This window comes from Podarcis melisellensis (assembly GCF_964234715.1).
Source record: "Podarcis melisellensis genome assembly, chromosome: 5".
Taxonomy (NCBI): Eukaryota; Metazoa; Chordata; class Lepidosauria; order Squamata; family Lacertidae; genus Podarcis; species Podarcis melisellensis.
The window spans coordinates 4,402,803-4,424,043 of record NC_138537.1 but is presented as its reverse complement, the minus strand read 5'-3'; positions in this window follow the sequence as shown (position 1 = coordinate 4,424,043).

Sequence of the window (21,241 nt, the reverse complement as noted above, 5' to 3'; positions counted from 1 at the left end):
CACACGCCTGGTTTGCGTCAGCTAATTTGCCCCCATCGGGTGCAAATTATGCCATTGACTCTTGCACAGGGGCAAAGCGAGCGGCCGGCTGCCACAAGAAAAGCTTATAACCCTGTGCGTTGTTTCTCTGGGCAGCCATTCAAGCCACGGCTTTCTTCTTCTTGCTCAGAAACAGCTTCTGGTTTCTGGACCAGATTCCCCAGGAAGTGTAACTGTTTTCTCTCCCCCCCCCCCCGGCTTATCTTAATCTTTAAAATGTCTAATAATAAAGGTTTATAATTAAACATAGAGAATCGGAGCTATAAATATGAGCAGGTGATGAGAGGGGCGGGAGAAGAAGGTTATGTTAATGGGGAAGAATTAATCATTATCATTATTCCCCCCCCCCAATTGTAAAAAGAGCCAATGTTTCTATAAATTTAGACCTCCTTGTCCGTTCGTTGGTGACTTTCTTTGGTAGGGTAGATCATCAGAACAATTTTGCACGTTTTCACTAAGCCCCCCACATTAAAAGGATGATTAAAGAAGTGCAAGGATCGCTGAAAATGGAGCTTCCACATTCATAAGCAGTCTACCTCTAAATATGAGCTGCTAGGAATATGAGCTATTGTGTTCATGCCCGCCTTGTGGGTTTGCTTGAGGCATCTGATTGGCCGCTGTTGGAAATGGTACGCTGCAATAGGCCAACTGTGACCCTGCAGAGATTTTACCAGGTTCTTAGATTACTGTAAAACACTCTGTGTGGAGCTGCCTTTGAATCTGCAGCTGGGGAAGAATTCTCCTCTCTAGGCTCCTGTCAACTCCTGGTGGAATCTAGACACATATTTTAAAAAAGGCTGTAAATGATACCATCATAGCAGAATTGAATGACACTTGTATATAATAAATAAATGGAATACACATCTTAGTGGAATGTATGAAAAAAGATATAAAACAAAACTGTGTGATAAAACCAGGACAATAGAAAAAGTATAATGAGAACGACTGGGAGTTTTTTTTACAGAAAACTTAATTGGATAAGACATGATGTATAAATATTTGGTTCTTTCGATATTGTTATTTTTCCTTTATTTCGTTATTTTTAAACACTTTTTTGCCTTTTTTTATGCGATGAATCCTTTTTTCTCTTTCTTCTTTTTCTCTTTTTCTTCCTTTGTACCTACTTTTGTTATGCTTACCTTCGTTATGTGACTGTATTTTAAAACAATAAAGACTTATTTTTAAGAAAAATGCTGTGAAAATGCTTTTTTTAGCATTTTGAAAATATACCGTATTGGCCAGAATATGAGCCGCACTCCCACCCCCCGAATTCCGGCTTTGAAAAGTTAAAGTGCGACTTATACTTGGAACTGAGCGCTGCCAGGGCACCTCCTGGCAACACCGCCCTGAACGGGGGATGGGGGGCAACTGGCGCCAGCTTGGGGAGGTAGTGTTGGGAGTGCTGGAAGGCGGGAGTCACGCAGCACACTCAAAACCAAGAGCCAGCGCTGGCTAGGGGAGTGGGCGCCAAATGCTGGTCGCCCCCCTTCCCCCATTCAGGGCAGTAGTGCCGGGAGGCAGGGCACACCCGCAAATAAGCCTTGAATTTTAAAGGTGCAGCTTATTTGTGGGTGCCTCTTATATTCAGGCCAATACGGCATATTGAATTTGCCATAAGTGCGCCATCGCCATCTAGTGTCACATTTGTATAATGCACTTAAAAAGGTAAAGGGACCCCTGACCATTAGGTCCAGTCGTGACCGACTCTGGGGTTGCGGCGCTCATCTCGCTTTACTGGCCGAGGGAGCCGGTGTACAGCTTCTGGGTCATGTAACCAGCATGACTAAGCCACTTCTGGTGAACCAGAGCAGCGCACGGAAACGCCGTTTACCTTCCCACCGGAGTGGTACCTATTTATCTACTTGCACTTTGAGGTGCTTTTGAACTGCTAGGTTGGCAGGAGCAGGGACCGAGCAACGGGAGCTCACCCTGCCGCAGGGATTCAAACTGCCAACCTTCTGATTGGCAAGTCCTAGGCTCTGTGGTTTAACCCACAGTGCCACCCGCATCCCTATAATGCACTTAAAACACACTTAAAATGTTCTTATTTGCCACTGATGGGAGCATATAATGCTCAGTTCTGAAAGCACTGCATGGGCTGCTCAGTATGCAACCAAACCCTTTTTTGAGGTCTTAGTCTTGGTATAACAAAGACCTAAGCAACTTGGGGCTTCGTTACCTTAGAAACCTCCAAGGAAGGAGAATCCACAACCTCCTGAGTGTCACCAGAATGGGAGACAAAAGGGGTCCTTGGAGAAAGGTATTGCTGAAGGACAAAATCCTTTTTTTAAAGACACCACCTATTTTATTTTATTTTATTTTATTTTATTTTATTTTATTTCTTACTGCCCTTCCTCCATAGATCACAGGGCAGCTCACAGCACAGAAATTCTCCAAAATTCTGAGATTCTAAAACACCTTCAGGGAAGCTTGTTAAGTTTCTCATTTGTACAGTAAATCTTACAGCATAGTTCATGGGTAGGCAACCTAAGGCCCGGGGGCCGGATTCGGCCCAATCGCCTTCTCAATCCGGCCCATGGACGGTCCGGGAATCAGCGTGTTTTTACATGAGTAGAATGTGTCCTTTTATTTAAAATGCATCTCTGGGTTATTTGTGGGGCATAGGAGTTCGTTCATTTCCCCCCCCAAAAAAGATATAGTCCGGCCCTCCACAAGGTCTGAGGGCCAGTGGACCGGCCCCCTGCTGAAAAGGTTTGCTGACCTCTGGCATAGTCATTTGCAATACAAAAATATTCTTCTTCCACCTTCCCTTAATTGTGTGAGAAAGTGCTTAAAGTTTCTAGACTGTGGACTGGCGTCTACCTGGGCTCTACCACTTTAGAGTATCATGGGGTGGCGTGGAATAGGGAAGCAGGTGCCGCTGTGGTCTAAACCACTGAGCCTCTTGGGCTTGCCGATCAGAAGGTCGGCGGTTCGAATCCCCACAATGGGGTGAGCTCCTGTGGCTCTGTCCCAGCACCTGCCAACCTAGCAGTTTGAAAGCACACCAGTGCAAGTAGATAAATAGGTACCACTCAGGTGGGAAGGTAAACGGCATTTCCATGCACTCTGGCACTTGTCACAGTGTTCCTTTGCGCCAGAAGCGGTTTAGTTATGTTGGCCACATGACCCAGAAAGCTGTCTCTGGACATTCGCCGGCTCCTTCAGCCTGAAAGTGAGATGAGCGCCGCAACCCCATAGTCACCTTTGACTGGATTTAGGCGTCCAGGGGTCCTTTACCTTCCCAGATGGGAGTGCAACACTACAAGTAGCAGGGCCTTTTCTGTAGCTGCACCCACACCCATCCAAGAGAGCTCTGCCCTGCCCTGACATTGCCCTCCTTCCTCAATTTGACTCAAACTTTGCTGCTTGAACTTGGCTGGATGTCCCCCCCACTTTGGTATGCGTTTAATATCCACTCCACGATATCAGAAAAAGCGAGTTCTTTTGGGAGAGGCCTAACTCTTACGGGTCTTGATTCCCTTCCAGTGCTGCCACTTCACAATTCAAGGTTTAGAGGTGGCTGCGGCAGCCTTTCGAAGACAGCTCATTGTGGCTGTGTAATTAAAGACTATTGTGCAATTAAATGATTGGTTAATCACTTCGCAGATCAGATGAGCTTCGGAGGGAAGGAGATGAAGCACAGAGCCGCCGTCTGGAACAACGCCGGTTTTGCAGAGGGAGCCGACAGAGGAAGAGGCAACGATACTTTAGCTGTGATGAGCCTATTATCTGCACCATCATTTTGCAGAGCGGGGGGGGGGGGGCTTCTGGGACCCCCTGAGCCAGCTTGTGGCGGGTTGATCTCCAATGAGGTGGCAGGATCCAAGCAGATCCCCTGGAGAGGCTGGGAAGAGACACAGTTCACATTAACGCTGCCTAATGAACCTGTCATTTCATGGAAAACTGGCCAGGAAATATTGCAATGCCTAGGACAAAGTCAAAGAGAACGAGCGAGACCTGCGACAAAATGTTGCAGCATATCCTTAGCGTTCCAGTCACCTGCGGCCTCCTCCAGGATACCTGTAGGGAGCCCAGGTAGAGCGTCCCACTGCCTCACACCCCATTTTCCTGCATCATCATCATCATCATCATCACTTTATTGTCATTGTACAACCTGTGTACAATGAAATTAAACGAGTGTGATGGCCTGGGATTCGGACTCGGATGCTGAACCTGAGGGATCCCAGCCTGCCCAGGATTCCCCGCCTCCAGAACCAGCTGAGCCGGGGCTGGGGCTTGAGCCTGAAGGGTCCTCACCTGTGCTGGGTCCTCAGGTGCAGGCACCAGCTGAGTCGAGCCTGCAAGGGAGTCGAGCCTGCCAGTCTGCCAGCCCTTGCTCTTGGGAATGGACAGACAAGTCCCAGGCCCTTGTGGGGCAGTGTGAGGAGGCGCCTCTCTTTGGGGCAGGGGGGCCACAGACCAGAGGCAGCAGCAGCGGCTGCCCAGAGGACTCCCAAGGAGAGGGGAGAGGAGAAGAGCCTGAGGGAACACTGCACAAGGGAGGATGTTTGAAAAAGGGTGAGAGGCTGCCAGCTCTGCATGCAAAGGGTGATCTAACTGGGCTCCTGAGCCCCACAGGGCTGCCCCAGAAAGAAGGTAGTTGCTCAAGGGAGCCGTGGGCTAAAAAAGGTTGAAAACCTCCGTCTTAAGCTATTGATGCAATACGATACAATCATCTTTATTGTCATTGTCCCACACAGAACAACGAAATTGAAAATCTACACCAGACATTCAGAAACCAACAAGACTGCTATCGGAGCTATCCCAGCCTGGTTAGCCCCCTAAAAACTCTGATACCCCTTAATTAAATACAATATACTCCCATAGAGACTACCTTACACTGCGTTTAAAACCAAAATCGCATTTGAATAGGAACTGTTTCTCAGGCGGCTAGTCCTGGCCTTTATAACCCTGTACCTTCTTCCAGAAGGCAGAAGCCGAAAGAGAACATTTCCTGGGAGTGCACTATCCTGCACTATCTCTGCAGCTTTCTTATGACACCTGGATGCATAGATTTGATCCAAGGTAGGGTCCATCAATGCCGATACCATAAGTTTCCCACTCCACTTGCCCAGAGCAAACGGGCAGGCTAGTCGCTAAGGAATGATAAGCCCTGTTGCCAAGTTCAAGGTGTTACTGTTTGTCTATAAGGCCCTTAATAACTTGGGGCCAGTTACAGGTGCTGTTTATTCTACTGAGTGGATGTGCTAGGAATGGGTGTTTCATTCCAAGCACTGCAGAGAGACTCACAGCTATCAAGAGACCATCTCTTCTCATTAGCTCCCCCTCATGAAACATCAGCCGAGCATCCTTCTCCGTCATAAACAATTAGATTCCCCGATGCTCGATGATGAGTTCTGCAAAACCCGCATCTTTCCCTTCTGTCATCTTCAGGACAAACAAAGCAATTGCTACAGACTCAGGAGTGTTCACGTTATTGATATAGCACTCAACAGACTATAACTGTGTCAGTCAGAGGAGGCACTGGGCAAGAACGGATTTATGTCATTGAGAAAAATAGATGTAATCTAGGCAGCAGAGTGTGGCAGAATTTGATGCCATTGTGCTGGAATTGAAATGGCCGTGGATGTGGAGGCGCAGCAATGCTGCAAAATGAATATGAAACATAAGGGTTGCAAAGCGGAGCGCAGAGATATGTTGAGCTTGGCAATGCCGTAATGAAGGCACATATCATTATATGCTCTCTCCACATCCTTGAGCGAAGAGCTGGTCTGGGGCAGTGCTGCAGTCGCTCAAATGATTCTAGGACCTAAGGAGGTCGTCTGGTGAATCTGGAGGGGGAGAGCGCCAGGACAGACAATTTTGAAAATGCAGCTAAGAAGCTTGAATCATATATACCGTATATATATATGGGGGAGGGGGAGGGGGGAAAATTACAGTTGTTGAAATAATTTGTTATGTAAAAATAACCAATAAAAAAAAAAAACAACCAGAAGGGAGAGTTCTGCAAAAATGCAAAGTTGATGCTTGTTTGGCGCATGGGATTCAATCCAGATATCATCCTCAATGGAAGTGCACATAAGAACATAAGAAGAGCTTTGCTGGATCAGGCCCATGGGCCACGTAGTCTAGCATCCTATTCTCCCAGTGGCCAACCAGATGCCTGGGGGATATCTGCAAGCAGGATCCGGCCACAAGAGCAATTCTCCCCTCCTGTGGTTTCCTGAAACTGGGATTCCCGAAGCAGTTCCTAGACGGAATCACTGACAATCACTGACAACTCTGTCTCCCACAAGTCTTACCATTTTGGTCTACTGGAGTGGTATTGAAGAGGTCCTCTCTTGAGGGTGGGTATATCCCCTATTGTTGCTGCTCTCAGTCCACAAACTAATTGCAATTAATTATGACCCTCCCCTAGTTTCCTGCCTCGCGTCCTGCCTTGGCCCTGTTGGACTGACTAGCGAAACCTTTGGATTCTGGACCAGACCTGGACCGCGTTTCACGGGTTACCCCCGGGCCCAGGACACTAGTAATCTTTGGGAAGCCCTTGCCAATAAATACAGAAAGAGCCTTGCAAGATCAGACGAATCGTGTATCTATTTCCCCCCTCAAGATGGGCTATTATGGTTTTTATGGGGTGCCTGTTTGTGTGAAGAAGGCGTACCCAAGAGGGGGGAGTACAGTTCCAGCCACCTTTGGGTGAGAGTCTTGGGTGGGAGCCAACACCATCGGTGAGAGCCGGGTTGCTGTCTAGGACACGAGTGCAAGTGAGATTGACGGGTGGCAATTTGTAACTCTATTTATTACGATACGGTGTTTTATACAGTTCTCTCGGCGAGTGTCTCCCGCTGTTCTTGCAGTGTGTTTTTAGAACGGAATGAGCGATATTGGAAGAGTAGGCGGGAACAGCATGATTTGTGATTGTGTAGTATGGAAATGAGCTGGCGGCAGATGTGAGATGGAATCTGGGTGCGATGCGTCTGACTTGGTGGGGTGATCACTCCACATTGTGAGCAGAATGTGGCTTAGCAAGAGCGAGCATGAAAAAGGATTCCAGGTGTTTCCAAAATCTGCTGCTGTGTTTTCGCCTTTGCCAGATTGTATTGTTTTATTTGGTGGTGTAGTTTTTCATTTTCGTTGTTTTATTTTTTTTATTTTTAAATATTTTTTTAGTTTTTTACATATCATTTTCAACAATAATTAAACATACTTTTATATCTTATACAGGTTTTTCTTTACTTCCATCAATCACATCTGAAAATTTTCAGAATTTTCTATTCACTTAATTTACATTTCTCACTTTCACTATTACATTTAAATCTCATAACTAATATCTCTATCCTTTCTCTACTTTGCAATGTTTCCTATATTCCTCCTTACAAAACTTCTTGTAGTCCTACTAGCATAATTTGTTGGTTACAGCTGCTCTTCAATTAGTTCGTACATTTCCTCCAATCTTCTGTGAATCTCTAGTCCCGCAGGTTTCAAATCCTTCCTGTCGTTTTATCTAATTCTGTGTAGTCCATTAATTTTGTCTGCCATTCTTCTTTCATTGTTTTATACATATTGCCGCAGGCCACCCCTTTCTCCAAGCGGTGCAGGATTCCAGGGGTTTCTGGCAAATACCCAGGTTTCATGTTTCCTTTGGAATGAGGCACAGCAGAGACTGTGGTGTCTTTCTGATATATGGTTTATTTACACATATCTACCACCTGAGCCTATGAAGGAGGGCTTCACAGCATTAAGACCCCAAGAGGTTAAGAGGGTGTTCTTCCGTAGCCACAGCCTTGGATTCTAGAAGAAATCAGGCATGGCTCTGTCTCTCTGGCTTCCTAACCTGCTACCAGCTTCTAGCTCACCTAACTCAACGCTCAACTCTGCCTTTGCCTTTCTTACTTTCTAACTCTTCTTCTTCTTTGGCGATCCCTTGTAGCTGAGTAAGATTGTCTTCCATAAACACGGTTTTAACAATGAGTCCGTAAGTGACTGTGGAGGCCAGTTTTGGATCCACATGTCCTTCCACAGTGGGGACATTGGTTTTTGGGCAGGAGTTGATCATAGTGAGGGTTTGCCAAGCATGCTTTCCTCTTAGCACATTTCTCCCTTGCGTCCTGAGTTCGAGTGTCTTCAAAGCCCATGATGCCTTTGGTAAAGGCTGCTCTCCAATGGGAGCACTTGCAGGCCAGTGTTTCCCAATTGTTGGTGTTTATACTACATTTTTTTAGATTTGCCTTGAGAGAGTCTTTGAACCTCTTTTGTTGACCACCAGCATTACGCTTTCCATTTTTAAGTTCGGAATAGAGTTGTTGCTTTGGAAGACGATCATCAGGCATCTACACAACATGACCAGTCCTACGAAGTTGATGTTGAAGAATTATTGCTTCAACACTGGTGATTGTAACATACCTCTTGTTATCATCTGCCTGTTCTGCCGTTGAGGACTTCTTGGATCATTCTTTGTCTGGCTCCTTTGCTTTGACCTTACCGCCTTCGGTGACCCTGCTGGGAGTACGAGATTCCCAACGGCTTCTCTCACAAGGGTCATAGGAACATGCAAGCCCACTCACCATTACAAGGTGATGATCCAATGAGTGGGACTTTCTAACTTGCTGTTGTTTAGTCGTGTCCGACTCTTCTTGACCCCATGGACCAGAGCACGCCAGGCACTCCTGTCTTCCACTGCCTCCCGCAGTTTGGTCAAATTCATGTTTGTAGCTTCGAGGACACTGTCCAACCATCTCGTCCTCTGTTGTCCCCTTCTCCTTGTGCCCTCCATCTTTCCCAACATCAGGGTCTTTTCCAGGGAATCTTCTCATGAGGTGGGCAAAGTATTGGAGCCTCAGCTTCAGGATCTGTCCTTCCAGTGAGCACTCAGGGCTGATTTCCTTAAGGATGGATCGGTTTGATCTTCTTGCAGTCCATGGGACTCTCAAGAGTCTCCTCCAGCACCATAATTCAAAAGCATCAATTCTTTGGTGATCAGCCTTCTTTATGGTCCAGCTCTCACTTCCATACATCACTACTGGGAAAACCATGGCTTTAACTATACGGACCTTTGTTGGCAAGGTGATGTCTCTGCTTTTTAAGATGCTGTCTACTGCTGCTAAATAATAATAACTAACTACCAGCGAGTTGTGAGAGTAGAGACCACCCATTTTCTCTCTGGCACAGAGCCACTTCCTTTGTTGCCTTAACACCCCATACGCAGGACACCACCTTGCCAGGAAGCTAGCCTGGCTAATCCAGAAATTTGAATCCTTGCTTAGGTTTTAACACTTGCTGGATCCAGGACTCCGAAGAGAGCCCAGACATACAGCCCGTTGCCCCCGCAAGCTCATAACACTATAAAACAATAGGTCTGGTTCAGAAACTGCAGCTGGTGTACAATGTTGCGGCCAGATTGCAGGCTGCAGTTTCTGGCTGAGAACATGCGACACCATTGTTGAAACAGCTGCCCTGGCCGCTCCCTTACTGCCCTGGTTCAGGCTCCATGTATTAATTTGCAAAGCCCGGAACAGCTTAGGTCCAGGATAGCTCAGGGGTCACCCCAAATCTCATACCCCAGCTCAGTCACAGAGATCATCTGCAGGAGCCTTGCTGGTCGTTCCCCGATTCGTTGAAGCTCACTTGTCAACAATAAAATGAATATTTAGTGTTGCCAGCCCAGTCCTGTGGACTACTCTCCCCAGAGAGATCCTGCAGGCTCCTTCTGTGCCAACTTTTAAACGCTTGCTGAAAATGTCTTTGTTCCTAAATGCAGGCAATCAGGAATGCATCTTTCCACAATGGTTAATCGGGTCCTCCCTTAAAGAAGGCACGTATTGCAGTGAGACCTGGAGAATTGACACCCTGTGCTGTGGGTGGGTACGATTGGTCAGCCACAACACCGGATTGGTAAGTCCCTCATAGCTGGGTGCAATCTGGCCAATGGGACGCAGTCCAAATGGTTCGAGGGACCTACAGTATTTATGCCCATACACGTGACCCAGAGCTTCCTCTTTCGGCTCGTGCATTCAGAACACCCACCCACCTCTCCCTATTTTTAGGGCTTTGCGCTTGACCTTGCTAAGCCGCCGTGTGTCGTCTGTCGTTGGGACAGGGGCACGGCAGGAATTTCCCCCACTTGGCTGACTGGCTGTTGCCATTTGGGTTTCGCCTGCCGCATAGCAAATTGTCACAACTTGTAAGGTTGTGGATAGGCTCTGGTTCAGGTGATAGGGATGGGAGAACGCTCTCGCCATCCCTATGTGAAGGGCATTCCGTTAAAGGAATCCAGGGACTTGATGGTTTGGTCAGCCCCTGAGAGGGGATTGTGCCCGTGCCTGAGTCCAGGGGGACATTTGGGTGGTGGACATAGCCCTTTCCCAGCTTTCCGCTTATCCAGGTGTTCACTCTTGGCTGACCTATGCTGGAACCCTGGGTCAGCGCTACCTGCATGGCAGGGAGCTAATCGAACCAGAGCCTATGTACCTTGGGTTACATACGCTTCAGGTTACAGACTCCGCTAACCCAGAAATAGTGCTTCAGGTTAAGAACTTTGCTTCAGGATGAGAACAGAAATCGTGCTCCGGCAGCGCAGCGGCAGCAGGAGGCCCCATTAGCTAAAGTGGTGCTTCAGGTTAAGAACCGTTTCAGGTTAAGAACGGACCTCCGGAACGAATTCAGTACTTAACCCGAGGTACCACTATAATCAATAAAGTTGTGGCCTAAATTCTGCCAAAAACCAAAACCAAAATTTGAGTCATGTGTCAATTTATTTGGGGGGGGGGGAGGTTTCTGGCTCTGAACACACAAATTGATGCCTGATCTTAACTTTTTAAAAAACATATGGTTTTATGCAGTGCTTTTTTTTCCTCGGGTGGGCTATGCAGGGGTACACTAAACATTTTGTGAATCTTTGTGTTGTTGCTTATACGTTTAGTTGTGTCCAACTCTTCGTGACCCCATGGACCAGAGCACTCCAAGCACTCCTGTCTTTGGACCTTTGTCCATTTACTGTATTTATTTTCCCCGATTTGAACTATAAAATGGTGGTTTTCATGAGTCAAAATGAGATTACCCCTAAACATATTTTTTTTTTAGGAAGAAAAGCACTGGTTTTATGTTCTTATTGCTGTAAACCACTTTGATATTTTTTAAATGATACAGAAGTCTACAAATATTTTTATAACTAATACACACCCTCGTGACCCATTGATCCACACAGCTGTGAGCTCTCTGTGCTCTCTCCAACGGCTAGAGCAGAAGACAAGCCCTTTGCTGTCCTGCTACATGAGATCTTGTTCCATTTGAGGATTTTGAACCAAGGACCCCATTCCCTACTCCCAAAATAAAACCAGGATTTGAAGCCAAGACGTTCTGCCTGCTGGGGTCCATCACCCAGTGAAAAGGCAAGTTCCTTCTGTTAGTCTCAGTAAAGCTTCTCCAAAGTTTCTTCGCTATAGATTTCAGCCTTGCGGGGTGGCGGCTGTTTGAGCTGTGCTTGGCTTGGCTTGTTGTGTTGCTCCCACTTCCTATTCCATGACTCCCAAGATATATATAAAGCATTCTTTTCCTACTTCACAGGAATAAAAACGGCAGAACCTTTGCGCCGGCCACCCTGCTGTGGCGATTTAATCACGTAATAAAGCCAGGCTTTCAAAAAGACTCCTGTGACCTTTCTTCTCCACCCAAAAAGAGATCCAGGGGAGCAGCAAAGAATCGGCTAAATGCCCGTATCAAAGCCTCTTTCAAGTAGATTCCACGTGATTTAAAATAACATCTAAAGACCAGACGTCATCTTCTGTGAAGAGCTAAAGAGCGCCTTTGGGAGAAATCTGGATTTCTTAATAAACGGCTCATTAAACCAAGAACTCCGGCTTGCCTTTAAAACGGTCAGAGAACCTGGATTAAAAAAGGGATTCTTTCGCGATGGGAGTTGAAATCAGAAGGCCAAGAGTTCTAGTTTGCACCTACTGTAATTGTGGTTTGTGTTCCAGGGGTGCAGGCAACCCATCATTTGGGCAGCTGCCCTCTTACAATAATTTATAATAATAACGATGATAATAATTTCTTATTTATACCTCACCCATCCGGCTGGGTTTCCCCAGCCACTCTGGGTGGCTCCCAACTGATTAAAAACAGAATAAAACATCAAACATTAAAAACTTCCCTGTACAGGGCTGCCTTCAGATGTCTTCTAAAAGTCAGATACAGTCATACCTCGGGTTGAAGTAGCTTCAGGATAAGTATTTTTGGGTTGCGCGCAGTGGCAACCTGGAAGTAACGGAGCGTGTTACTTCCGGTTTTCACCGCTCACGCATGCGCAGACAAAACGACGTCACGCGCATGCACAGATGCGGCGAATCGTGACCCACGTATGTGCAGAGGCGGGTTGCGTTCGCTTCTGGATGCGAACAGGGCTCTGGAACGGATCCCGCTCGCATCCAGAGGTACCACTGTAGTTGTTTATTTCCTTGACATCTGACAGGAGGGGGTTCCACAGGGAGGGCGCCACCACTTAGAAGGCCCTCTGCCTGGTTCCCTGTAACCACACTTCTCACAGGGAGGGAACTGCCAGAAGGCCCTCAGAACTGGACCTCAGTGTCCAGGCTGAATGATGGGGGTGGAGACGCTCCTTCAGGTCTACTGGGCTGAGGCCGTTTAGGGCTTTATAGGTCAGCACCAACACTTTGAATTGTGCTTGGAAACCTACTGGGAGCCAATGTAGGTCTTTCAGGACCGGTGTTATATGGTCTCAGCGGCTACTCCCAGGTGCCGCATTCTGGATTAGTTGTCGTTTCCGGGTTTGCTCCTGAGAATGCAGACCTTAGCTTAGACGGTGCTGCAAACCATCAGTTTGCATTATGTGAGCCGGGGGTGAATCAAAACAAACTGTTCCTTCGACTATGCAACTAATTATGCATCCCCGCCCCACAAAAAAAGGAACGTGGTTATTCAATTGGACCGCTGCTAATTCCTCCAATTAATGTTTTCTTCCTGATTCAGCATTGCCATGGGATCGCTTGGGAATTGCTAATGCACTTTACGCAGCGGACCTGGCTTGGTGCTGAAGTCAGCTTTGTTGTGACTGGGATTCTAGATGCAAAACCCAGCACTGAGATCAAAGAGAAGGAGGGGGCGTATCGAAAACTCTGGCAGAATAGCATGTGGAGATCATAGCCTACTAGGAGATACCAGAGAAATTTAAGTGACACCAGGAACAAGGTATCTTGTATTATTTGGCAAAGAAAGAGCAAAACAATAAAATTAAAGTGGGCCACTGTGGGAAAATATAGGCAATGCGCCCTTTAACTACCGTATTTTTCGCTCTATAGGACGCACTTTTCCCCCTCCAAAAATGAAGGGGAAATGTGTGTGCGTCCTATGGAGCGAATGCAGGCTCCTTGGCTTCAGCGATAGCAACGCGAAGCCTCCGAAGCGCAGAGGGAGAGCTCCCTCCGTGCTCCGGAGGCTTCACGTTGCTTTTGCTGAAGCCTGGAGAGCGAGAGGGGTCGGTGCGCACCGACCCCTCTTGCTCTCCAGGCTTCAGGCAGCTATCTGCAAGCTTTCGGAGCGCAGCAGGAGTTCCCCCCGCACTCCGAAGGCTTGCGGATAGCAGCATGCAGCCTGAAGCCCGGGGAGCACAGCGCCAACTCCCGCTGCGCTCCCCGGGCTTCAGGCAGCTATCCGCAAGCCTTGGGAGCGCGCCCCCCAGCCCCACAAGCTCTGGGAGTGGCAAGGCTGCGCGGAACCTTGCTGCCGCTCCCGGACCTGTTCTGGGGGCTGGGGTTGGGGGAAGCTCGGGCTTCCCCCTCCCCAGCCCTGCGGCTAAAAACGAAGCCAAGACAGTGAGCGGGATCCATCCCGGCTGGAGAGGTTGCGCACGGCAAAAGAGGAAGCCAAGACGGCCAGCGGGATGGATCCCGCTCGCTGTCTTGGCTTCTTTGCTCTTTGGGGCTGGTGGGGGAAATATTTTTTTTCCTTTATTTCCCGCTCTAAAAACTAGGTGCGCCCTATAGTCTGGTGCGCCCTATGGAGCGAAAAATACAGTAGATAACTCCCTTCCCCGGGGAAGGGATGCAATTTTTGGAAGAGGCTCTTTGAACTAACTTCTCCTTCCTCTCTTGGTTAAATCTGCAGTTTTCAAGCTCCCTAGCTTCAGATTACAAGAAAGGGGATTCCGACTAAACATCTGGAAGGACTTTCTGACAGTCAGAGAAAGCTGTTCAACAGGGGGAAGGACTCCTGCAACGTTTCTGTGTTTTAAGAGAATATTTTGCCGCCTGTTAATCACACTGCCTTAAATGCGTGTTTCGTGTTTTGACCTTTTATTTATAATGTTTCAGTCTGATATTTTGCAATGTTCAATTTGGAGCTCAAAGTCAGGCTCTAAATTGCTCTGAGGTTATTGGTTTTTGTTTTTTATAAAAAAAAATATTACATGAAGTGAGATGGGAAATGATGGAAACAAACAAATGGAATTGAATAAACAGATAAATAAAATCCCAGTTGCTAGGATTCGCAAGTGGCGAGACAGCAAACTTGCCACAGGGATTGGGTTGCCCACTGTCAGTGGCGTAGCGTGGGTTGTCAGCACCCGGGGCAAGGCAAGTATTTTGCGCCCCCTAACCTGTGGATTTGCGCCCCCTAACCCTAACCCCCAGATGTTGCGCCCGGCCCCCCCTGCACCCCCCACGCTACGCCACTGCCCACTGTGATAATGGAATGCCAGGCAAGAGGCCTCTTTTATGATGTAGAGCGAGGTACTCCAACCTGTGGCCCACAAGGCCTTTCTTGGAGACAATATTCAAAGAAAAAAAACAGCTTAAAGCCTTTGTGTTGTGCATATTTAAACAAAAGCACATGGCTCGGTTTGTTCATTAAAATTTTTTAATAATTAAATCTATTAAATCAATTAAATCTATTAATTGTCTCTATATGTAACTAAATATATTAACTGCATAAATTAAGTAATATTAAATACATTGAGGGCACTGTAATTTATGATACGGAATATTGATTCAGCGTGCGGCCTGCAGGTTCGGTGTCAAAGAACTCTTGCTGCCCAATTGGTGCCCCTGAACCTGGCAACAATTTCTGCAGGCAGATAAAGTGTGCCAAGTCCAAAGTTCAACAGTCAGGAAAACACAGTCCAGAGCCCAACCGGAAGCACAGTCCCGTAGCTGTCCAGGACTCGGAGCATCCAAGCTGAGGTCCATCAACATGGGCAACTGAGTAGATCCAGCACCTCAGCTCTAATTATTATTCAGCCCTGAGGGCCTTCTGGCGGTTCCCTCACTGCGAGAAGCCAAGTTACAGGGAACCAGGCAGAGGGCCTTCTCGGTGGTGGCACCCGCCCTGTGGAACGCCCTCCCACCAGATGTCAAAGAGAAAAACAACTACAGTGGTACCTCAGGTTAAGTACGTAATTCGTTCCGGAGGTCCGTTCTTAACCTGAAACTATTCTTAACCTGAAGTACCACTTTAGCTAATGGGGTCTCCTGCTGCCGCCGCGCTGCCAGAGCACGATTTCTGTTCTCATCCTGAAGCAACGTTCTTAACCTGTGGTAATATTTCTGGGTTAGTGGAGTCTGTAACCTGAAGCGTATATAACCCGAGGTACCACTGTACCAGACTTTTAGAAGACATCTGAAGGCAGCCCTGTTTAGGGAAGCTTTTAATGTTTAATAGGTTATTGTATTTTAGTGTTCTGATGGAAGCCGCCCAGAGTGGCTGGGGAAATAAATTATTATTATTATTATTATTATTATTATTATTATTATTATTATTATTATTATTATTATTTTACCCCACCCATCTGGTTGGGTTTCCCCACCCACTCTGGGCAGCTCCTAACAGAACACTAAAAACAGAACAAAACATCAAACGTTAAAAGCTTCCCTAAACAGGGCTGCCTTCAGATGTCTTCTAAAAGTTATTTCCTTGACATCTGGTGGGAGGGCGTTCCACAGGGTGGGTGCCACCACCGAGAAGGCCCTCTGCCTGGTTCCCTGTAACCTCACTTCTCGCAGGGAGGGAACCGCCAGAAGGCCCTCGGAGCTGGACCTCAGTGTTGGGGCTGAACAGTGGGGATGGAGAATGGGGTGGGAAGGTCCAAGCACCCATATTTTCTGGGCATAAGTCAAGCAGAAGTGAGGATGAGGCCTCGGAATAAAGGAGTTCTGAAATGCAGCTCGAAAGCTACTGTATTAAAAGAATATGGGAGTATTTTTTAAAATGTAAAACAGGTACATATTTGTTTCCCTCCATTGAATGCAAGGAAGTCAAGGGATCCATCGACTGTTTCGCCTTCCCAGGAACTCGGATTACAAGCTGGATTTTATTCTCTCTGTTGCTCCAGCTGCAAGCTCCAGATTTCTCCAGGACAAGAGGTTCCCAAATTTCCTTCCTTTGCCTCCGTGGCTCCCTTTGGGCCACCCAGGTTCTACATTCGTGCTCTTCCAAGATCACAGCCTTAGGGTAAAACTCAGCCCGATGCCAAGATCTCCCAGCGGCTTTCAAGCGCTGCCTATAAAAATAAAATAAAAACCCGCACATGTGAAAAGCTTTAGAGGGGCCTGCAAATCATTGCTCTGTGGCCAAAGGAAATAATTCCACCCATAACCAGAGAGTCCCCTAGCTAAATAAAAACACAGTTTTTATTGCAAATGAGTATGTTTTGAAATATCTAACCTGGAGGATAAGAGAACGAAAGGGGAAATAGTAAAAAATAATAATACAGTATGCAATTACCTGGCTGCATGATGAGGCAAATTGCCCCCATGCAAAATGGGCTGTGTTTTCATTTTCTCTTGTTGTCCAAGCTCAGCAAGTTTCAAACTCATCTAGTTCTGGATATTTTATAGATCAAAGATGGTTGAAACATTCCTTCCGACTTTTCTCCCTTTGTGGATGTGTAACCCTTGGCATTTGGAATCTCTGAGCAATGGTCTGTTTTTGGCCTTTATTTTGGTTTTCATCTTAAATTGTCATGTAACTCATTACCCTCACGTTGCATCTGCAATTAAATCCCTTATTGCCTCATTATAACCCAGGCGGGGGACTCTGAACTTAGGATAAGCAAATTAGAGAGGCATTTTGCTGCAGAATATGTGATGTTATTCCTTATAGCTACTGACAGAACTTTTAATTTGCTCCAACACCGGGCCTTTGAAGCGGGGGCAGCCACTTTATATTACACTGGGAAACAATTTTTTTTTTTCATTTTTTGTTGCATGAGATTTTTCAACTGCTCTTATATGTTCTTTCAATGCTGATTTCAAATCTGAAATCGATTTTCGTGTACGTGCTATAGTCATCTTTCAATTTCTGACTTTTTCCGATATGTCATATTTATACTGGGGATAAGTAGACACTGACACGTTGATCTACCCTAACCACATGGTAATTATTGTTTTGCAAACTTAATTTTTCTTTATTTTTATAGTTTTGTAACCTGAATATTTGTATTTTTCATATCGGAGCATGGCTTCTTCAAGTAGACAAAAATGTGTAAGATTTGAAATCAGCATTGAAAGAACATATAAGAACAGTTGAAAAATCTCATGCAACAGAAAGTGGGGGGGGGGAATGTTCCCCAGTGTACTGTGTATCCCAAGGGAATACATTTTTTTTTTTTGCAAACCTCCAACTGTACATAGATAAACATGTCATGTTCAATGCTATATGTCACATTTATACTCATATTGTACTACTATGGCTTTGTGTTTAATAAAATATTGAATTCTTGCATTGTGAAAAACAAAGATTATGGTGAAAAGTGAAAAACAGGAATTGCAAAAAAAAAACCTAGAGCTTACAGAACAAAACCAACTTCAGATGAAATCAGCACGTCGAAATTAGGTTAGAACTGCAGGTGTCAATGCAACAAAAATTTTGTTTCCCAGTGTTGTTGTTAAAATCTCTATACCACCTTCTGCACTCAGCTACATTGGCAAAGAAAAAGCACTTTATAGGCATTGCATGTGCATTATAACGCTGTGACACCAGGTGGCGCTGTGGAGTTCCATTTCTGCCAACTCGATTTCTCATACAAAGCTTACAATGCTTGAGTTTCAGGGTGCAACAGAGTATATAACCGCCTTCCTCCCAAATCAGCATCCTGTTCTCACAGGGGCCAGATGCCTGTCAGAAACCTGCAAGTAAGAGCCGAGTGCAAGAGCCCTTTCTCCTCCTGCGGTTTCCTGCAACTGGTATTCCCTGTATCCAGGGCAGCTGTCTATTTTTTTATATATATATAAATATTTATTAAGGTTTTTTAATAAGAAAATACAATAATAATGAACATTATTGCTTTGTTTTAACAAAGTTTCATAATATTCTTGAGCTTCCTCACGCCTCCCGCTCCCATTTGCATCTTTAATAATTTTTGTCAAGCAAATTATCATCTTATTTCCAAATCTATGACCCCATGCTTAAATATCAATTCTTAATCTATTTTAATGATGGCCAATTATTTATAACCAAGCATCCTTCTTAACATTCCACTAAATCACAATATTTCTGCAGGTAGGTCTTGAATTTCTTCCAATCTTCTTCAATCCTTTCTTCTCCCAGGTCTCGGATTCTGCCAGTCATCTCCGCCAGTTGCATATAGTCCATCAGTTGCATCTGCCATTCTTCCAGTGTGGGTAGATCTTGAGTTTTCCAGTTCTTAGCAAGTAGTATCCTTGCTGCTGTTGTTGCATACATGAAAAATGTTCTATCTTTCTTTAGCACCTTCTGGTCTACAATGCCCAGAAGAAAGGCCTCTGGTTTCTTGGTAAAGGTATACTTAAACACCTTTTTCAACTCGTTATATATCATTTCCCAGAAGGCCTTCACTTTAGGGCAAGTCCACCAGAGGTGAAAGAATGTTCCTTCATTTTCTTTACATTTCCAACATTTGTTATCAGACGAATGGTATATTTTGGCAAGTTTAACTGGGGTCATGTACCATCTGTATATCATTTTCATTACATTTTCTTTCAAAGCATTACATGCAGTGAAATTCAACCCAGTGGTCCACAACCTTTCCCAGTCCTCAAACATAATGTTATGCCCAATGTCCTGTGCCCATTTTATCATAGCCGACTTAACCATTTCGTCTTGCGTATTCCATTTCAGCAGCAAATTATACATTCTTGAAAGTACCTTAGTCTTAGGTTCTAACAGCTCTGTCTCCAACTTCGATTTCTCCACCTGGAATCCTAGCTTTTTATCACTTTTAAAAATTTCCTTAATCTGAGCGTAATGTAACCAGTCTCGCACTTTATCCTTCATTTTCTCCATACTCTGCAATTTCCAGTTGTCCCCATCTTTTTCTAACAATTCCCAATATTTCGGCCAGTAGGCTTCCATATTGGGTCTTTTCCAAGCCTTAGCTTCCAAGGGTGAAAGCCACCTCGGAGTTTTATTTTCTAATAAGTCTTTGTATTTTGTCCAGACATTAAACACTGCTTTTCTGACAATATGGTTCTTAAAGGCCTTGTTTATCTTAACTTTGTCATACCACAAATATGCGTGCCACCCAAAAGCATTGTTAAAACCTTCCAAATCTAGCACGTCAGTGTCTTCAAGAAGTAGCCAATCTTTCAGCCAGCAGAAAGCTGCGGCTTCATAATACAGCCTTAAGTCTGGCAGGGCAAAGCCCCCTCTTTCCTTTGCATCTGTTAGTATCTTAAACTTAATTCGGGGCTTTTTGCCCTGCCAGACAAATTTAGAGATATCTCTCTGCCACCTCCGAAAGCACTCCGTTTTGTCCACAATTTGCAATGTTTGAAACAAAAACAACATCTCCAGGGCAGCTGTCTAGCAGATCCATCTGGTACGCAGGCTGAGACCCTCCCTGCCCACGGACAGTCTCGTGGGGCATACTCTGGTTATCTCCCGCTTGGACTACTGCAATGCGCTCTACGTGGGGCTACCTTTGAAGGTGACCTGGAAACTGCAATTAATCCAGAATGCGGCAGCTAGACTGGTGACTGGGAGCGGCCGCCGAGACCACATAACACCGGCCTTGAAAGATCTACATTGGCTCCCAGTACGTTTCCGAGCACAATTCAAATTGTTGGGGCTGACCTTGAAAGCCCTAAACGGCCTCGGTCCTGTATACCTGAAGGAGCGTCTCCACCCACATTGTTCAGGCCGGACACTGAGGTCCAACGCTGAGGGCCTTCTGGCGGTTCCCTCCCTGCGAGAAGTGAGGTTACAGGGAAGCAGGCAGAGGGCCTTCTTGGTAGTGGCACCCGCCCTGTGGAACACCCTCCCACCAGAAGTCAAAGAGAACAACAACTACCTGACATTTAGAAGATATCTGAAGGCAGCCGTGTTCAGAGAAGTTTTTAATGTGTGACATTTTAATGTATTTTTAATGTTTGTTGGAAGCTGCCCAGAATGGCTGGGGAAACCCAGCCAGATGGGCGGGGTACAAGTAAATAATAATAATAATAATAATAATAATAATAATAATAATAAAAAATATTGCTGCCTCCGACTGTGGCGGCAGAGCAGAATCATCCTGGCTAATCGCCATTTGTAGTTTTATCCTCCTCTGGTAATTTGTTCTTCTTCTAGAAGGACAGTTGCCGGCCATCACTGCCTCTTCCTGCGGAAATGAGTTCCATAGTTTAACTCTGCATTGGTCAGTAAACAGGTCATCTAGGAGCATCCCCTTGCACGTCTGTATCTGAAACCACTTTGCTTCCCTTTTCAGGCTGTAAAAGCTGGCTGGGAGAGCTTTTTGGCTGTCCAAGCTGAGGGTGAAAAAAGGGAATTTGCACTGTAAACTGCACCTGTGATAAATGAGGATCCGGACAATTACCAGCCGGCCTTTTCACTTGGAAGGATGTTCCCGGGGCTGGAGGCTCGCATGTGTTGTGCCTCCTGCAAACTGAGCAAACCTCAGCCTCTGAAACGTGAAGAGAGAGAGGCCCTTTTAAAAAGAAAAACCTTGCTCTCTGATCCTAAAATTCTCTGCCCACAAACCAGATCCCACCCAAGGAGACTCAAGGAGATTTACCCGTTGCCTCCATGTGGCACGACAAATATTTGCCTTGAATTCCTGCCCCCAGGGAGCCTCGTTTCTCTTTGCTGGCCTTGCTGAAATGTGCGAAGAGTCCCAGAAAAGTCTGGATCCTTCACGGGCGAGGTCTGCGTTGGTCTTCCATGTGTGCAGAGGAGGGTGATAAGCCTTCTGAGGAACGGTTGAGGGCGTTTAGCCTGCAGAAGGGAAGACTGACAGGTGACAAGATTCTCC